Consider the following 17078-nt stretch of genomic DNA (forward strand, 5'->3'; position numbering starts at 1 on the left):
GAGTTACAAGTAAAGCGCCTTGAAGTACACAACAAACAGTAACTATTATTACTGTTATTCTATGTAGAATGGCTACCCTGCTGTTCTGTTTTGTTTTCTATCTCCTTTCTTCCAAAGAGTATAACATAGCCGTATTTCTCTCGGAGAGCAGGGACCCCTGTTTAGGTCATTCAGGCATATAAAGTCACCTTTGAGTTTTGCATGTAGATCAGATCACTTAGTCAAAGCCATTCAACCTCACATCCCAGGCAAAGTTGTAATGGATAGAGAGAGCTGACGTGGCTTAAAGAGAAACCAGAATATTTCTACACCTTTCAGAAGCTCTCGGGAGCCAATGTTGGACAAAGTTCTTACTTAATTCTGTGTGGAAACCTAACACACGTGGCTAGGTATAGGCATTAGGGTAGGTAAACTCTTGCTTATTCTGACCAAGTCCATGACTTGGGGGCTTGGTGTTCTGTTCTGTCTTAGTAGCTCTGTTCTTTGAGCTCTTTGGAAGCAAGATGCTTAGCAGCCCGCTAATTCCTGGAAGAGACAGCCTGTTTCTAGCTGTGGCCCTGCCTCACTCTAGCCTCTGCCCCGATCATCTCCTTTCTGCATGACTCCCGGGCCTCCCAACTCAGACCCTTGCCTTCCCTCCACCCCTCTTAGAGTTAAATCTCCACTCAGGATCAAATGAGGATCTTAAAATGTCCGCTGCTGTGTGCCGCCTCTAATTCGAATCCCCCAGTGGCTTTCAGTGCGTTCAGAATAAAGCCCCAACTCTCTGCATGAGTCCAGGCTGTGCATGGTCTTGTCCTTGCACGCCTCTCCTGCCTCATCTTTTTTTTTTCCCCAGCCTCACCTTTCCTCCATTGTCTACTCTACTTGACGTATCCTGGCCTCTGCTGGAGTCTAGAACACACAAACTCTTGCCCACCTCGGGGCCTTAGCGCATGCTCTTCCCTCCACAAAGGATAGTCTACTCTTCACCCCTTCTCTTTGCATACCTGGAGCCCCTTAATCCTTCTGGCCTTTGCTTCTATGTCACCTTCCAGAGGCTTTCCCTTTCTACCCAATTTGTAACAGCTTCTCTTGTTCCAGGACCTTGTTTGTTTCCTTTGTAGATCTCATCACAATTTCTACTTATTTCTTTATTTGTTGGCTTACTTGGTGTGTGTGTGTGTGTGTGTGTGTGTGTGTGCACGCGCGCGTGCGTGTGTGTGTGCGTGTGTGTTTGTATATACTCTGTCCCCCACTCTCCTGCCTCATTAGAATGTAAGCTCCTCAAGGGTGGGGACCATGTCTCTCTCTTCATTGTTGTATCCTTGGGGCAGGACCCCTCATGGAGAAGGTATCCAATACATAGGGACGGAGGGGAGGGAGGGCGTCTCCGAAAAGGGGGATGCTTTTCCAGGCAGCCCAGTTTCCCGTGAATGTGGGCAGTGTGTCCTGCTCAGCCCTAACATTACCGTACAAGTTTAAAAATAAAACCCTTGGGTGGAGTGAGAAGCCTTTAAAGAGGATGGGGGAGAGATAATGAGAAACAGGAGCTGGCCAACACAGGCCCAGCAGGATGTGGGACTGGCCAGGAAGAGAAAGGGACCTTGACTTCAAGAAAATGCTGCAAGAGTCTGATGAAGGTAGGACTCCTCATTAGTCACCAGAGATCTTCCTCTTGGTCTGCAGCAAATGAAAAGACTTTAAAGTCACCAATTCAGGATATGCTTCCATCCTAGAGCAAGACATGTTTAGAGTTTTGTTTTTTTTTTTTAAGAGCTATTCTTTATAGTTCCTGAAACAGAGGCCTCCACACCCCACATCTGACTGCCATGCTGTCAGCAGAAGCGGGAAAGGCGAGAGGTTACAGGGAGGCGATGAAGCCTGCTTTGGCTCACCCTCCCCCTGACCTTCCCCAGGGCCCATTCCAGCGTGGGATCCGAACCTCCCACCACAGTAGGGTCCCGGCCAGACATCCCAAGGTGTAGCCGCCCTCCACAATCTTGGCTCAGTTCTGGGACAACGCAAGGCGGGGAGGGTCAGGTCAGTGGGTTGCTAGAAACAACTTGGACATCGCCTTGGAAACGCTCTCCCCCAACTCGCGCTGTGTGCATTTGGACCCATCCTGAACCAGCTGTGTGTTAAATCCTCTGGCCGCAGTGGGAGGTAGGGAGGCATCTGCGGAAGGTCAGAGTGTGTCAGGAAGGGGTCCACCTCCATGATGGGAGACCATCGATCTTCAGGCCTTAGTGAAAGGTCTGATGACCCAGGAGAGCCACGGGCTGAAAATCCATACTCTGGGCCTGGTCTCCGTGGTGCAAGAATGGGCTGGACCGAGGGTTAGGGCTGCCAGCATCCCCTCCTCCAGACTATGACCTGGACCCCTTCCCGTAATCCATCTCTCTGTGCCGCTCCGAAAGCCAAGTGATGTGCTCATGGTCACCTAGTGCAGGGGAATATTTGCAAACCTCTGCAACATTGATCACCGCTGGGTTTTTCCATATTCCCCACTATGTGATGGTCAGGAGGGCCACAGAGGAATGGGAAGGAAATTAGCAAGTACGGAGAGAGATAGCTGGAGCTGTCCACGTCCCCTTAATAACCTCCACAACCCCCTCTCGAGAGGAACTCTTGCAGAGAAGGAAAACAAAGCACAGAGAGGACAAGTTCTTTACCCACAGTCACTCAGGAGGGTGGGGCAGGGCATCTGGCGGCCTGAATGTAGAGTAACTGTGCAGTTCACAGCCTACAGCAGGCCGTCAAGTTCGCCCTGCAGTCAGACTTCAAATAATTTAAACTCAAAGCCCAGGGTCAGGGGACACGGAGCAAAAGTTTGAAGGACTCCATGCCCCTAGGAACGGCGCGCCCCCTGGAGGGGTGGGAATCCCAAAGCCTTTTAAGGAATTGTGCTAAGGAGCCTCGCGGAAGTCAAGGCTTCTTTACTTGTTTGTTGCAAACGCCTGCAGCTTAAAACTGCCGAACAGGGAGGCTCGTCTGCTCTGTGCTTGAACTCTTTAAGGGGGCTGTTGCTTTCTTGGCTAGTTCTAGGTTCCTGACATGTGGATTTTAAGTGCTGAAAGAGCATAGGGTGATAATTGTCCCTTGGAACCAAAAAAGACTGACAGGGGAACAGCAGGGCAGCAGGTGACCTTCATGTTCCAAGGTCATTTTTTTTTTAATTTTTCTAATAGGAATTTTAGTAATAATGATTTTTGTAAAAAACAAAAAACAAAATAACACAGAGTGCACACACAAGCACCACAAAAGCCTAACACAAGATCATTTTTTTCAGTTCAAATGCATTCTTAGGAAAGCTTCCAGAAAACCTTAGCCAGACTGCGAAGATTATCAGTAGCAATAATATTTATTTATTTATTTATTGAGGCTGTGTTGGGTCTTCATAGCTGTGTGCAGGCTTTCTCTGGTTGCGCCGAGCGGGGTGGGGGGGGGCTACTCTTTGTTGCGGAGCACGGGCTCTAGCCGCGTGGGCTTCAGTAGTTGTGGCACGAGGGCTCAGTAGTTGTGGCTCACGGGCTCTAGAACGCAGGCTCAGTAGTTGTGGATCACGGGCTTAGTTGCTCCACGGCACGTGGGATCTTCCCAGACCGGGGCTTGAACCCATGTCCCCTGCATTGGCAGGTGGATTCTTAACCACTGCACCACCAGGGAAGCCCAATAATTAATATTTTAATGAGCAAACACTGTGTGCTATGCATTATGTAGTAAAACATTTTTGTCTCGCTGAAGTCTTAAGTCAGCCCTATGAGGGAGTAACGGCTAATGCTGATAATATAACACTTACACTCTCTCAGACTTCACCTGTATGAACTCACATAGTACCGTCAACAGCCCTAGGGTATGGGCGCCGTTATTATGTCTCTTTTACAGAAGTGGAGAGGTTACGGAACTTGGCCAGGGCTGTGCAGCTATTGTGTGTCAGAGCCAGAATTCAAACCCAAGCGGTCCTGCCCCAACCATTATACCCCCTAGCATCACGCCCCGCAGACTGTCACTCTGAAATAGGAAAAGGATGCTGAGAGAGACAGGGCAGAAGTGGAGCCGTCAGGAGAATTCTTGGTCTCCCGTGTCAGCTCTCTTTCCAAGGAACTTAGGACACTGCCTCCCGAGCCCTCAGCAGGGATCCCAGGACTGACCTGGGAGAACGGCAGCAAGTTCTGTGAGGCCAGCGGAGTGGGGATTTTATCCTTGTGAAGAAACCATCCTGAAGCTGACCTGAATCTCTGCCCCTAGAAACATCCCCATTAGCATTTCAAACACGAAAAACCAGTGGAGGCTTAAGGAGGAACATTTTGCTCCTTTAACGTAAACACCACCCTAGCACTAAAGGCCAAGAAGCCGGGGCCAAGCCAGCCTGGGACCCTGGACCAGGGACGCGCTCTCCCAGGGCTGCAGCTTGCCGTGTGGACTCCGAGGAGGGACTCTGAAGTACTCATTCTCCGCTGTCCTCCAGGTGCCATTTCTAAATTCTGACGAAGATTCTGAGGAAGGACAAGCGCAGCCTGGTTTTGTAGCAGCGCTTTGTGTCCCGGAGGTACTGGGGCAGCACTGTGCATGCACTGATTTATCAGTGCAGACGCTGCTTCCGCTCCTGTGGGACCTGGTGGCAAAGGCAAGGATGAGCGGCTCCACCCACCTCCCTGGGTGCGAGGGTTGGAACGCGCGGGATCGATGTCTCCCTTCTGGGTGCCTGACATCACTTGTTTGCCTTTGATGTCCATCAGCCAACAGAAGTTATTCATCTTTGAGCATGAATAATACAACGAGGCTGGATTTTTCCAGGCTCCCGAAACGAGTTCTCTGAAGAGCTGAGATTGTGCACACTAAGCCAGAGCAGCCGATGCTAAGTATGGGGTCCTGGGCACTGTGAGGGGCCTGCCCACTCGAGTCAGGGTCGGGGACCCCGACGCGCACTTGTCGGTGCTGCTTTCAGACGTAACGTGCCCCTTTCTAGAGCTGTGAGGAGCGACAGAGGCTGGGGTGTCCCACTGCTGTCCTTGGTCTTGGCTTTGCCACTCCCAAGATTGAACCAGTCGCTCATTCACTCATTCATTGGATCAACATTTACTGAGCACCTACTATGTGCCTAGGCTCTGTCCTAGGCCCTGGGGATATAGCAGGGAACCAGACAGATGAGGTCCTCCCCTCCTGAGGCTTACGTTCTAGGGGGGAGAATGAATCATAGCAAACTTTAAAAATTGACAAGATGACTACAGACTGGCGTAAGTGCCATGAAGGACACAGAGGTAGGAGAGGGAATAACAGGAGAGAAAGCCTCTTCAAGGAGTTGACAAGAGGTCTGCTATGTGAAGAACTGTGGGGAAAGCACTCCAGGCAGATGGAACAGCAACTGCAAAGTCCCAGAGGCAGGAAAGGGCGTGGAACAGCAGAGGAATGGAAGAGAGGCTGGTGGGGCTAGAGCCAGTGGGCGATGTGAGAGAAGTGGGAGGATCTCGCTCCCCACGAGGCCCCCTGGCTGCTCTCACCTTCCTGAAAGTCCCTTCTCTTCTCCAAAGTGTGTTCCACTTGCCCCAAGGACTCATCCTTGCTAAGCCAAGTCCAGTCCCTCTGCTGGAAGGAAATTCTTTGTTTGTTTGTTTGTTTGCGGTACCGGGCCTCTCACTGCTGTGACCTCTCCTGCTGCGGAGCACAGGCTCCGGACGCGCAGGCTCAGCGGCCATGGCTCACGGGCCCAGCCGCTCTGCGGCACGTGGGATCTTCCCGGACCGGGGCACGAACCCGTGTCCCCTGCATCGGCAGGCGGACTCTCAACCACTGCGCCACCAGGGAAGCCCAGGAAGGGAATTCTTTTTGTGGCCGGCAGGGCGTATGGCAAAGGCGTGGCGTTCAGTTTGACGTCAGGACTCACTCATGGGTTATGCCGACAACCGCTGGCGTCGATGTGGAGTTTCCCAGTGATGGGAAAGGGGTGTGCGTCTCTGGTAGCAGGGGCACAGGAGAGGGCTGCAAACCCCAAGGTGGACTTCCCACAGCTGAGGGCCCACCTTGCTGCTGCTTGTGCGAAATCACGAATAAGGCAAATTTTGGCGTCAAGTTCTTTGCGCTCCTCCTTTATACTCTCTGCCTCTTTTCAGACCTGTCTCTGCCCACGTTCACCCCTGGTGCCTCAGGGGGTCTGCCTGGGCTTCTTGCCCCTGCCTCTTTCCCCTTCACAGCTTGAATCTTATGCTGAATAATTGGCCTGCTGACGGCTGGCCCTCTCCCATAGCTTCAGGCGAAGTTCAGCAGGCAAAGGAGAGGTTATAGTCACAAGGCCTCTCTGTGTCCTTCAAATGATACCAAAGAAGGGGCCACCTGGTCAACCCCAGTCTGAGCCTGGCCTGGCTGCCAAGTTCACAAATTAACCTCATCAGCAGGAGACAGCTGTCCCTATTTAAACCCTTTCCAGTGGGGCCATGACCAACACCTAGAACATGCTCAGCTGAGGGGGACTGCGCTAGAACACTATTTGGGAAGTGGCCTGGAACTTTATTCCTTAATCATGACACAGCCAACCCTAGATTTGTGAGCTCAGGAAGCCTGCTGTCTTGCTTCAGGGCTGACCCACTGCTGAACCGCACCAGCAACTTGTTTGTCCTTTGTTGAACTCAGAGTTTACCCTATAGAGGATCTCCTCCTTCTCTGGCTTTCGGTGGCTCTCAGCAAAGGACCGAAATGCTCAGTGTGGCCACTGTGGTCCAGCCCACATCTGCCCCTTTGATGCCAACTTGCCCCCCTGCTTCCCTGCCTTCCAGCTACACTGGCCTCCCCTCCAGTCCTTGGTGAAGCCACACTTTTTACACCATGTGACCTTTGCTCGTGCTCTCCCTCCACCTGAAACATTCAGCCCTCACCCATCTGACCCCTGCTCATCCTCCAGATCTCAGCCCAAGCATCCCCTCCCTGCCGAAGCTTTTCCAGAGCCCCTGACTGGGTCCAGCACTCTGCCCTGTGCCTGCAGGGGGAGTTCCTGCACGATGGATGTCGGTGGACCCGCCTAGCCTCTACCTTTCATGAAAGTAGGGACTGGTGGTCCCAGGCCCGGTGGCCTGCTCCTGGCACGCAGGAGGGGCCCCATGAATGAGCTGCATGACCTGAACTGGTCAGGGATGGCCTCCAGTGTGCCCATCCTGGTCTCCACTCTCTTTCTCTTTCTGCTCCTGCCTCCTTTGTTCTTTGCTTTCCCTTCCCTGCTTCCTCTTCATCCTTTCCATTCATTCCTTCTTCCTTCCTGGGCCTTGGGCCTACCTGTGGCTCCCAAGAACACTATTTAAGCCAACAGAAAAGCACTCAGAATTAAAGAAGAAGTTGCCACAGCTTGGCAGAATGTGTGGCCTTCACCTAGATCAGCCCAGACCCAGGGCCTAGAGGGGGAATCTCATTCCTACTGTAGCTGTTTCCTAAGGCCGCTGTAACAAGTATCACAGACTGGGTGGCTTACACAACAGAAATTTCTTGTCTCACAGTTCTGGAGGCCAGAAGTTCAAAATCACGGCATCTGCAGGGTTGGTTTCTCCTGAGGGCTTTGAGGGGAGGATCTGGCCCAGGCCTTTCTCCTTGACTTGTAGATGGCCATCTTCTCCCTGTGTCTTGTCACATCATCTTCCCTCTGTATATGTCACTGTGTCTCAATTTCCCCTTTTTAAAAGGTCACCAGTCATACTGGATTAGGACCCACCCTAATGATCTCTGATAACCAGGCTTCCCTGGTGGCGCAGTGGTTAAGAATCCGCCTGCCAATGCAGGGGACACGGGTTCGATCCCTGGTCCAGGAAGATCCCACAGGCTGTGGAGCAACTAAGCCCATGCGCCACAACTACTGAAGCCCGCGTGCCTAGAGCCTGTGCTCTGCAGCAAGAGAGGCCACCGCAATGAGAAGCCCGCGCATGGCAACGAAGAGTAACCCCTACTCGCCGCAACTAGAGACAGCCCGCAGGCAGCAATGAAGACCCAACGCAGCCAAAAATAAACAAATAAATAAATAAATTTATAAACAAAACAAAACAAAGCTGGATGACCTCTGTCAGGACACTATCTCCAAATAAGCTCACATTCTGAAATACTGGAGGTTAGGAGTTCCACATATGAATTTGAGGGGGAAACACAATTTAACCCATAACAGCTACCTTCTACCCACCCATTGACCACACCCTTTTTGACTTATTGAATGAGATAAAAATAGGGAACCACAGGGACACATCATCTTCTGAAGAAATTATATGGGAGTCGCGGGATGGGGGAGGACAAGATAGGAATGTGAAGGGGAGAAAGACACCCAAGAGTGAGAAAGGAGGGTTGAACTGACAGAGAAGCTAAAACTATGTTCATAGCCTCGCCCAGGGGTTCCATGGCTGTGCTCTGGGGATCTGCGGGGCCTGGGTTCATATCTCAGATCTGCCACATACTGGCAGTGGGGCCTTTCCCCTCCCTTGTCAAATGTGATAATAATGGCACCTAACTTACGGGATGGTTGTGAAGGGCTTAGTACTGTGCCCGGCACATGGTAACTCAATACGCAGTAGGCGGGCTGTCGCTGTTATTACCAGCAGCGAAGGTTTAGCCTAAGTAAAATGGTCCAGGAAGAAGCTGTGACAGAGAAGAGACTAATTGCCACTGATTCAGGCCCCGTGACTGTTCTCATGAACAGCAATGAAGACAAGGGAACCAGAGCAACGGTCAGCCCGAGGCTTCTTCAGCTGTAGCCTGTGGACCAAAGGCATCAGAACCAGTTGGGCCCCAGCCAGGAAATGCAGAATCCTGGGCCCCTCATGAACCCGGCTACTTCAGGACTTGTGTGGGTAGGTCCCAGGAACCTGAAGTTTAAAAAATCTTTTTAATTAACTTATTTGTTGAAGTATAGTTGATTTATAATGTGTTAATTTCTGCTGTACAACAAAGTGATTCAGCTATACATAGACATACATTTAAAAATATTCTTTTCCATTATAGTTTATCACAGGGTATTGAATATAGTTTCCTGTGCTATATAGTAGGACCTTGTTGTTTATCCATTTTATATGTAATAGTTTGCACCTGCTAACCCCAAACTCCCACTCTGTCCCTCCCTCCTCTTCCCCTGGGCAACCACACGTCTGTTCTCTATGAACCTGGTGTTTTAAAGAAGCTCCCGTGTGATTCTCATGCACATTAAAGTCTGAAAACACCTGGGCCAGACCACAGGTTCTGGAGCGGCAGAGATGAGTCTTGTCCATCAGTAACCCCAGATCTACACAGCCCTGGTGTGAGGTAGGCACACTCTCACACCTGTTCCTCTCGCCAGCATTCCTCGGCTGAAGTCAGAGAGGTGGGCTTGAGCAATTATGCGTAAAACAAATCTCTGTGTGTCGTGTTTTAAATGTTCAATTTAGAGAAATTGCATTGGCAAATCAAGCCTTTTACATCACTATAAACTTCACTGAGCCCAGATACTACGTTCTGGATTGCCCATTCCTCCTCTCTCCACGGCTGGAGTCACGTAGTCTTGACCTCGGGCTTAGCTCAAGATGACCTCTGACCTTAGGCTAGAGGGGTGTCAGGATATCTGGCCCAGCACCCTTGCTGTGTCCGTCTCTGTACCATTTCCTCTCTTCTTGGGCACCGTCCACTGCCTGCGGCAGGAAGGCCTGAGGCCCACCTTGTCCCCCAGGGCCTGCGTTCATGTCTTGTTCCCAAACACCGAGCCCCAAAGGTCGTGGGTCCTCAAGGCTGAGGTTCTGTCCCCAGGCCAATGTAGGGTTCTGCTGTCTTCTTGGCAAAGCTTCCAAATTCTGGTCTACTTTCTGGGGCCTTCAGATCTCATCTGTTGCTGAAGTCCATCTGTCACCAAACTCCACCTGCCTGTCAGGACACCTCCAGTGGTCCCCCAAATCATAGACGGCATACTGGTTAGCAGCACAGCCTGGGTGTAAGCCTGGCTCTGCAGTTTGGTAACTGTGTGACTGTAGGCAAATGGCCCAGCCCACCGAGCTCAATTCCTGCAGCCGTGACAGCCCTACTTCACAGGGTTGTTACGAGAATCCGGCGAGGTCACACACGTAAAGTCAGGCACGGTGCCTGGCTCATATAAGGGCTCAAGAAACGCTGGCCACCAGCACAGAAGCTCCTCGATTCTGAAAGCTGGGAAATGCAAGCAAAACTCCACACCAAGGAAAAGCACCTCCAGCTGCCCAGAAGGTGGCACTGATGGTCACTCAGAGAGTCACTTTGGACCTTGGAATAAATGGACTTGTGAGCAGCCTTTTCAGAACTGACCTTTCAATGACAATAATAATAGTAATAACAGTAACAACAAGAAATACTTAGGTTTTACTCATTATAAACCAGGCACTGAGCTAAGACTATTACTCATTTGATCCTTTCAGTAATGAGGCTGGTACTTTATTACCCCATTTTACAGATGAGGAGACTGAGGCACAAGGTCACAGGACTAGTAAGTGTCAGAGTCTGAACTGAACCCCAGCTTCTTCCTGGCTGCAGAATCTATGTACTTAACCACTATTCTGCTGCCTCTCTTAAGTAGTAACATTTAGGAATCAAAATAATTACTGTTGGGCTTCCCTGCTGGCGCAGTGGTTAATCCACCCGCCGCCGCGGGGGACCCAGTTCGAGCCCTCGTCCAGGAAGATCCCGCATGCTGCGGAGCAACTAAGCCCGTGCACCACAAGTACTGAGCCTGCACTCTAGAACCCACGAGCCACAACTACTGAAGCCAGTGCGCCTAGAGCCCGTGCTCCACAAAAAGAGAAGCCATACCGACAATGAGAAGCCCGCGTGCCGCAACGAAGAGTAGCCTCTGCTCACCACAACTAGAGAAAGCCCATGCGCAGCAACAAAGACCCAAGGCAGACAAAAAAAAAAAAAAAGACTTTGCGCTCCCAATGCAGGGGGCCTGGGTTCGATCCCTGGTCAGGGAACTAGATCCCACATGCATGCCACAGCTAAGAGTTTGCATGCCACAACTAAGGAGCCCGGGAGCTGCAACTAAGACCCAGGGCAACCAAAAAATATATATTATAGTAATAATAATAATTACTATTCCCTCCCTCCCTCTTCTCTCGCTATAGGCCACTGGCCCAGATGCTTGTCCTTGTTCCTCTACCTTGGACTCCTTTACCTCCCAGCTGAGTTGGACATCCTGTCAGCCCAGGTTCATTCTCTGCTACCTGCCCCCCCAGGTAAGTCCTCACCTTTCTCTATGGCTGAATGGGCTGGATCCAGTCCCATCTTTAGGTGGGACACCTTAACAGTACTTGATGAACTTGACGAGTGAATCCTTTCTTAAGGAAAAACAGTCATGCACTTACAATTTATGTGTCCTGGATAGTTGTTAGATTGACCTAAAACAGGGTATGTCTGTAGCACGACTGATTGCAGATTATTTTTCCAGTAGCTTAAATCAAGGAGTATTGCATTAGCCAAGTAATGCCTATTGGATGAGGTGGAAGGGGTGTGTCTTCCCCTCTGTATGGTCTCTGACTGCTGGAAGCTGGCACAGGGGGGCCAGCAGCTCCATGACCTGTAATAGTTTATTCAGGGTCCACATAACGCACGTCAGCAGAGTGAGCGAGCACATCTCTGTCCTGGCATCAGACATCCCTTTGCTAGGTGTAGATAGAACGCATGGATGTCTGTCCACTGTCACCGTGGAAATATCATCCTCAGAGTTGGTGCTACCTGCCTGTGAAATCAAACCATTTTAATTAACTGGATACTGCTTCCTTAAATCCTTTTTGGAACCTGGCAAGCCCTATATGTGTATGTGCACACCAGATTTGGGAGGAAGTTTACAAGTAACTCAACGTCTTGTCCCTTAGTTTTTCGTGTATTAACTTTGTTTTTGATGAAGTACTGCATTTACAAATCCATTTCCTCATGCTAAAAAGGTAGAATCAACAGAAGACAGTCAGGTACGTGATCTCAAAAGGGGAATTTCCTCGGAAGCCCTCAATGACAACACAAAGAAAACAAAGGGAGTTTGCGACTGTGAATCACAGTCTCCACCAAAATCCACATTCATTCACCCAGACAGCCCTGGGAGGCAGCTGGCCAGCCCTTTGCTAGACACCACTTGGCAAAGCTGATTTCTCTCCAACCCTTTGCCACTGTTGGGCTGGCTCGCCCTCACTCAGAGCCCAGTTCACCCTCTGCCCGGATGATTGCATCCGCCCACTGGTGTTCACGGAGCTAAATCATAAACAATTGCATCCCTATAGCAAATGAAAGGGAAAGTGCCAGTTACCAAAGCAGGAAAGTGGGGGTGGATTTAAACAGCTGGAGAGAGCACAGAGCATTTGTGTCTGCTGAGGCACAGAGCGAGCTCTTGCTCCTGAGAGGCGAGATAAGTGGGTGCCCTCTTGGGTCTCTGAAAAATGGGCCCGTGATTAAACGCCTGAAATTCCCACCCCAGCACCTGGAGGTCTGAAGTTTTCGAGCGCTCCGTCTAGAAGTCTTGCATAACTTTTGGCATATAATAGTGACATAGGTGTGGATAGCGTCAGTGCCAGAGAATGTGCCCGGTGGCTAGCCATTCCCATTCCCTCTCTGCCGGTGCCTATCTGGAGGAGCCCTGAAATGAGGATGTGATTTTCAAAGGAGATCAGGACAGTAAGAAGTAATCCAGGTGACCAGCAGGGCCATCAGAATCCCACCCTCTCAAACACACTCAGATAATCCTGTTTCAGCCCAACTTCTATATCAAAAGGTTGAACAAATCTAAGGTGCCCACCCAGTGGACAGGATTTCTAGGTGCCTGAATTTCCAGGCTACCTAAGAGGGTAAGTGTGGCAAGCAGGGTGATGCCAGGCAGGCTCACGAAGGCCACCGTGTCCTGCTGAACCACAAAGGCTTTAGTGAATGAGAACCTTGCGCCCCCTCCAGTCCTCATGGCCCGGCAGTGCGGGAATGAAGATAAAGGGGGCAGCGGGGGCGTGATTATTCTCACAGTCTCTGCACTCCAGGTGCTCTTTTTACATGTCTGTGCGATTAGCCAGCCCTGCTTTTTATTCCAAGCAGCCTTATACTTGCACTGGGACACACACACACACACACACTCCACCTCAGCTCTGGATATACTATAACCTGCTCAGAACAGAAACCCTGATTCTTACCTGAACAGCTTGCAGGCTGAGGGCTGCTCCTCTCTCCGGTCGAAGGGAAAGGGGATCCACTTGGTCTGTCCGCTCTGTGGTGTCACTGTCACCGCGCTGCAGCTGCTTCTCCAGCAGCCCCAAGCCGACTCTCTGAACCTCCCGGTGGCCGCAGCTCTGTGTGGGGAGAGGGGACGGGCCGTGGCATGTACATCAGGTTGCTGGTCCGCCTGCAGACATCGTGCCACAGAGCTGGCTCCCAGTCCCGCAGGGCTGTGCGGGAAGCAGGGAGGCAGGCGGGGGACTGATAATGCAGCCTCTGGGTCTCTGTCTGGCCTCGTTGATCTGCAGAGGGGACCTGCCTTAGCGACCCCGCCCACAGGGATGCACACGGAGCTCTAAGGGCCCCCAACCCTGGGCAGCCAGTGGCAGGCCCAGGGGCACAGAGCTGGTGGCCAGCAGGGAAGGGAGGCAGAGACAGCAGACGGCCGTGGCAGCTCTCCTGGGTGTTATTCTAGCGTGGTTTGTCCTGGGGCACATGGCTGAGCCGAATGGACTACTAGCCTGTCTGAGCAGATTCCTGTTTGTTTTGAGGCCTCAGTTGGCAGGGAAACAGCGGGTCACGGCTCAGAGACACTCCTCTGCAATCAGAAGGCTGCTGGATGAAAGGGAATCCTTTTTGCTTCTGGCATCTGGCATCCCCGCACAGGGTGTAGATGTCTGTGTGTGGCAGTGTGTGTGTGTCTGTCTGTGCTGTTCCCATTTTGCAAAGCTGCTCGAGGCAGTGGGCATGCAGTTTAGGGCTGGGGAGGGGCTGCAGAGAGAATATTTCTGCCCTTCCTCACCAGGGGTCCAGCCTGTCCATGCTGAACTAGGCGAACCATCCGGTGGGGATTTCTTCAATGGACCATGGGTGGCATCTTTGTGCCCCTGGCCAGGATGGGGTAACGAAGAGAGGAAGCTGCCTGTACAAATAACTCTTTGGCTGCAAGGTGAGGAATGAAACTGGACTGAAAGGATACAGCTTGGGAGGTGTCTTTGAAGAGACCAAATGGAAACATGATTAATAGTTTCTTATAGTTGATGAAGAGTCCTACCTGCTTATGCAGGCGTCTGAGCCTGGGAGGTGTCACAGAGTGTGTGTGCAAGCCTGCCCACCTGGTGATTCAGATAGGAGGTACAGATTGGCCTGTTGGAATTAGAAATATGCTCACTGGTCTCTCCCTCCTCTGGGAAGGTGGGGGTGGAAAACTGTTCTCCAGACTCATCAGGGAGCAGCCAGGGAGACTTCATGTGCCTCTGAAGGGACAGGCTCAGAGAAGCTCACCTCCTGTGACAGAACTAGGGGCACAGACATCACACAGCTCTGATAACGGATGAGCCACAGATCTCCTAAAAGGGACTTGAGAGGTGCAGAAAGAGTTGATTTCTGCAAACTTTATTAACAGGAACCTCCATGAATTGCCACTACCACATATTCAAAGATCCTAATAATTTGCTTTTTAAAAAATAGTCATTTTCTCGAGCATCTGCACGATTCCAAAGGACCTCTGGATCACAGACGAAAATATTTCAGACAGTCATCTTCTCAATATTGGAGAATTGCTCTGCTGCATGCAGGGGGCAGGTGAACCGTTTTTAACCCCATGGAATGATAGATTGTAAAGTTAGGAAACACCCTGAAAACACCGAGGACAGAGATACAGCTCAGCGTCTCACCCAGGTTGCCCCCGTAGTTTCTAAGTCCTCACCGGGTCTGAAAGCTGGTCTCCCCCCTCAGGCTAGCACTCTTGAACCTGCCCACACGGGGCTGTTGACCATTTCTGGGCTGCTCAGCATCTCAGGGCCCTGACTCCCTCCTTCCTGAAAGAGATTCACGAGGCTTTTCCGAACCACGTCTTTCCCGCAAGCCAACACGATTATGCTGACAATCAAATGTGCCCAAGCCTGTGACAGCACCTTGAACACCGGTAATGCAAGTGTAAGTCATTATTTTAGTGTTACTTCTCCATTACATCTAGTTGTGAAATGCTATTTAAAAAAAAAAAAAAAGCCAAAAAACCACACAGCTTTCAGGCAAATACAACCACTAGCTACTGATATAAACCAGTTTCTTTATTACATATCAGGTGTTGTTCGGCAATGTTCCTGTCCAAATACTGGGAACTGATTCCTCAGTTCCTTAAAGTGCTTACTGTAATGTAATTCTCCTCAATATTGAATTTTTTAATGTTTTGGTTTAACTTCCCTCAAGTTCCATATTTATTTCAACTTCCATGTTGAAATGGAAGTGTCTAGATTTATCATTTTTAAAAAATTTATTTTATCGAAATATAGGTGATTTACAATGTGTTAATTTTTGCTGTACAGCAAGGTGATTCAGTTATACATATATATATTCTTTTTCATATTCCTTTCCATTATGGTTTATTACAGGATATTGAATATAGTTCCCTGTGCTACACAGTAGGACCTTGTTGTTTACCCATTCTCTATGTAATAGTTTGCATCTGCTAATCCCAAACTCCCACACCATCCCTCTTCCACCTCCCCTCCCCCATAGCAACCACAAATCTGTTCTCTATGTCTGTGAGTTTGTTTCTGTTTCATAGATAGGTTCATTTGTGTCATATTTTAGTCCACATATAAGTGATATCATGTATTTGTCTTTCTCTTTCTGACTTATTTCACTTAGTATGATAACCTCTAGGTCCATCCATGTTGCTGCAAATGGCATTATTTCATTCTTTTTTATGGCTGAGTAGTACTCCATTGTGTGTGTGTGTGTGTGTGTGTGTGTGTGTGTGTATACATACCATATCTAGATTTATCATTTAAATAATATATGTTCAGATGCTTGGAGTCATGAGACATGATAATGTTAATACTTCCTGGCCCCTCTGTTATTTAACATGGGAAGGGACAGGACGTTTCCTAGTTTAAAAGTCTGGCCTCACAATAGCCTTCCAGCTCTGGGCTAGGAAATAGTCCATGGAAATAATAGCTGTCCAAGCCACTTATTAAGCGTTCACAAGATGCTAGATCCTATAGAGAGTGTGTAACAGAAACCATATCTTCCCTCAAAGCGTTTAGACCACTTTTAAAGCCATTAAAACTATTTAAGGTGTTTAAGTGATTAAAACTTTATATGCTTACTAGCCCTGCAGAGGGTGGATCTGAGAAAGGAAGAAAATGACAGATTTTGAGGACCAACAAAAATCCTAGTAGAAGCCGGGTAGGTTTATCCACAGAGGTGTGGCCTTGGCCGGAGTCAGCCACGTCTAGAATGTTCTGGCCGGTGCTGGAGGTGAGATTTTTCCTTCCATGTCCTAAGAGATTGACTCACTATCAAGCACTTCAGCGGCAGCTATTACAGAAAGTGGTTCTAAACCACTTATAAGAGCTTTAGAAGGACGAGAAAGGTAGAATGGGGCGTTTCTTTGGTTTTTTCTTATTCTGTGCTCAGTGCCTCTGAAAATCAGATGTAAAACTGTCACTTTTTAACTGCACCAACATGAAAAGGGAATCAGAGCGTGATAGATTCAGTAGGACTCCAAATGTCCCAGAAAATAAATTTTCTTTCTCTCCCGGCATAACACATAAGCCCTGGTTTCTTGTTCTTGAACCTTGAGGCTGACATTCAGTATTTGCTTTAAAATTTCCCCTGCGTACATCCTGTTTACATAAACGGTACAGTTATGTGAAATGCATACCAGACACACTGCATTTTCTTTCTAATCTCATTTGACCTTGTTCGGACTCAACAAATCCTAATCAACTGACAGGAGAAATCAGATACTGCCTGCCGCTTTCTCCCTGCAGTAAAGTATTTCCTTCTGTTTATGCCCAATCATGCAATTAAATGAAGGGCACGCTGGCCTCCTGGCGAACCGGCTGCCAAGATGACGGAGGGGAGCAATTTGACAAATAGGGCACAGGGAAATACAGCAGACATTCACAGGAAATTGTATTGGTTGCCCAAGGAGACCTGACAGA

The 17078-nt window shown here is 49.7% G+C and overlaps 1 protein-coding gene across 3 annotated transcripts in view; it reads right to left on the reverse strand.

Moving 5' to 3' along the window:
• Positions 1-17078, reverse strand: part of FGF1 (fibroblast growth factor 1) — a 102442-nt gene that overhangs the window by 78990 nt on the left and 6374 nt on the right. For 2 of the 3 annotated variants that reach the window (XM_067732117.1, XM_067732115.1), the window contains exon 2: positions 13104-13259. The exons of the other annotated variant lie outside the window; for it this stretch is intronic. The gene's annotated coding sequence lies outside the window, so the exon portion shown is untranslated. The remainder of the gene's footprint in view (positions 1-13103; positions 13260-17078) is intronic. 3 annotated transcript variants of the gene reach the window in all.

This window comes from Pseudorca crassidens, chromosome 3 (genome assembly GCF_039906515.1).
Source record: "Pseudorca crassidens isolate mPseCra1 chromosome 3, mPseCra1.hap1, whole genome shotgun sequence".
Taxonomy (NCBI): Eukaryota; Metazoa; Chordata; class Mammalia; order Artiodactyla; family Delphinidae; genus Pseudorca; species Pseudorca crassidens.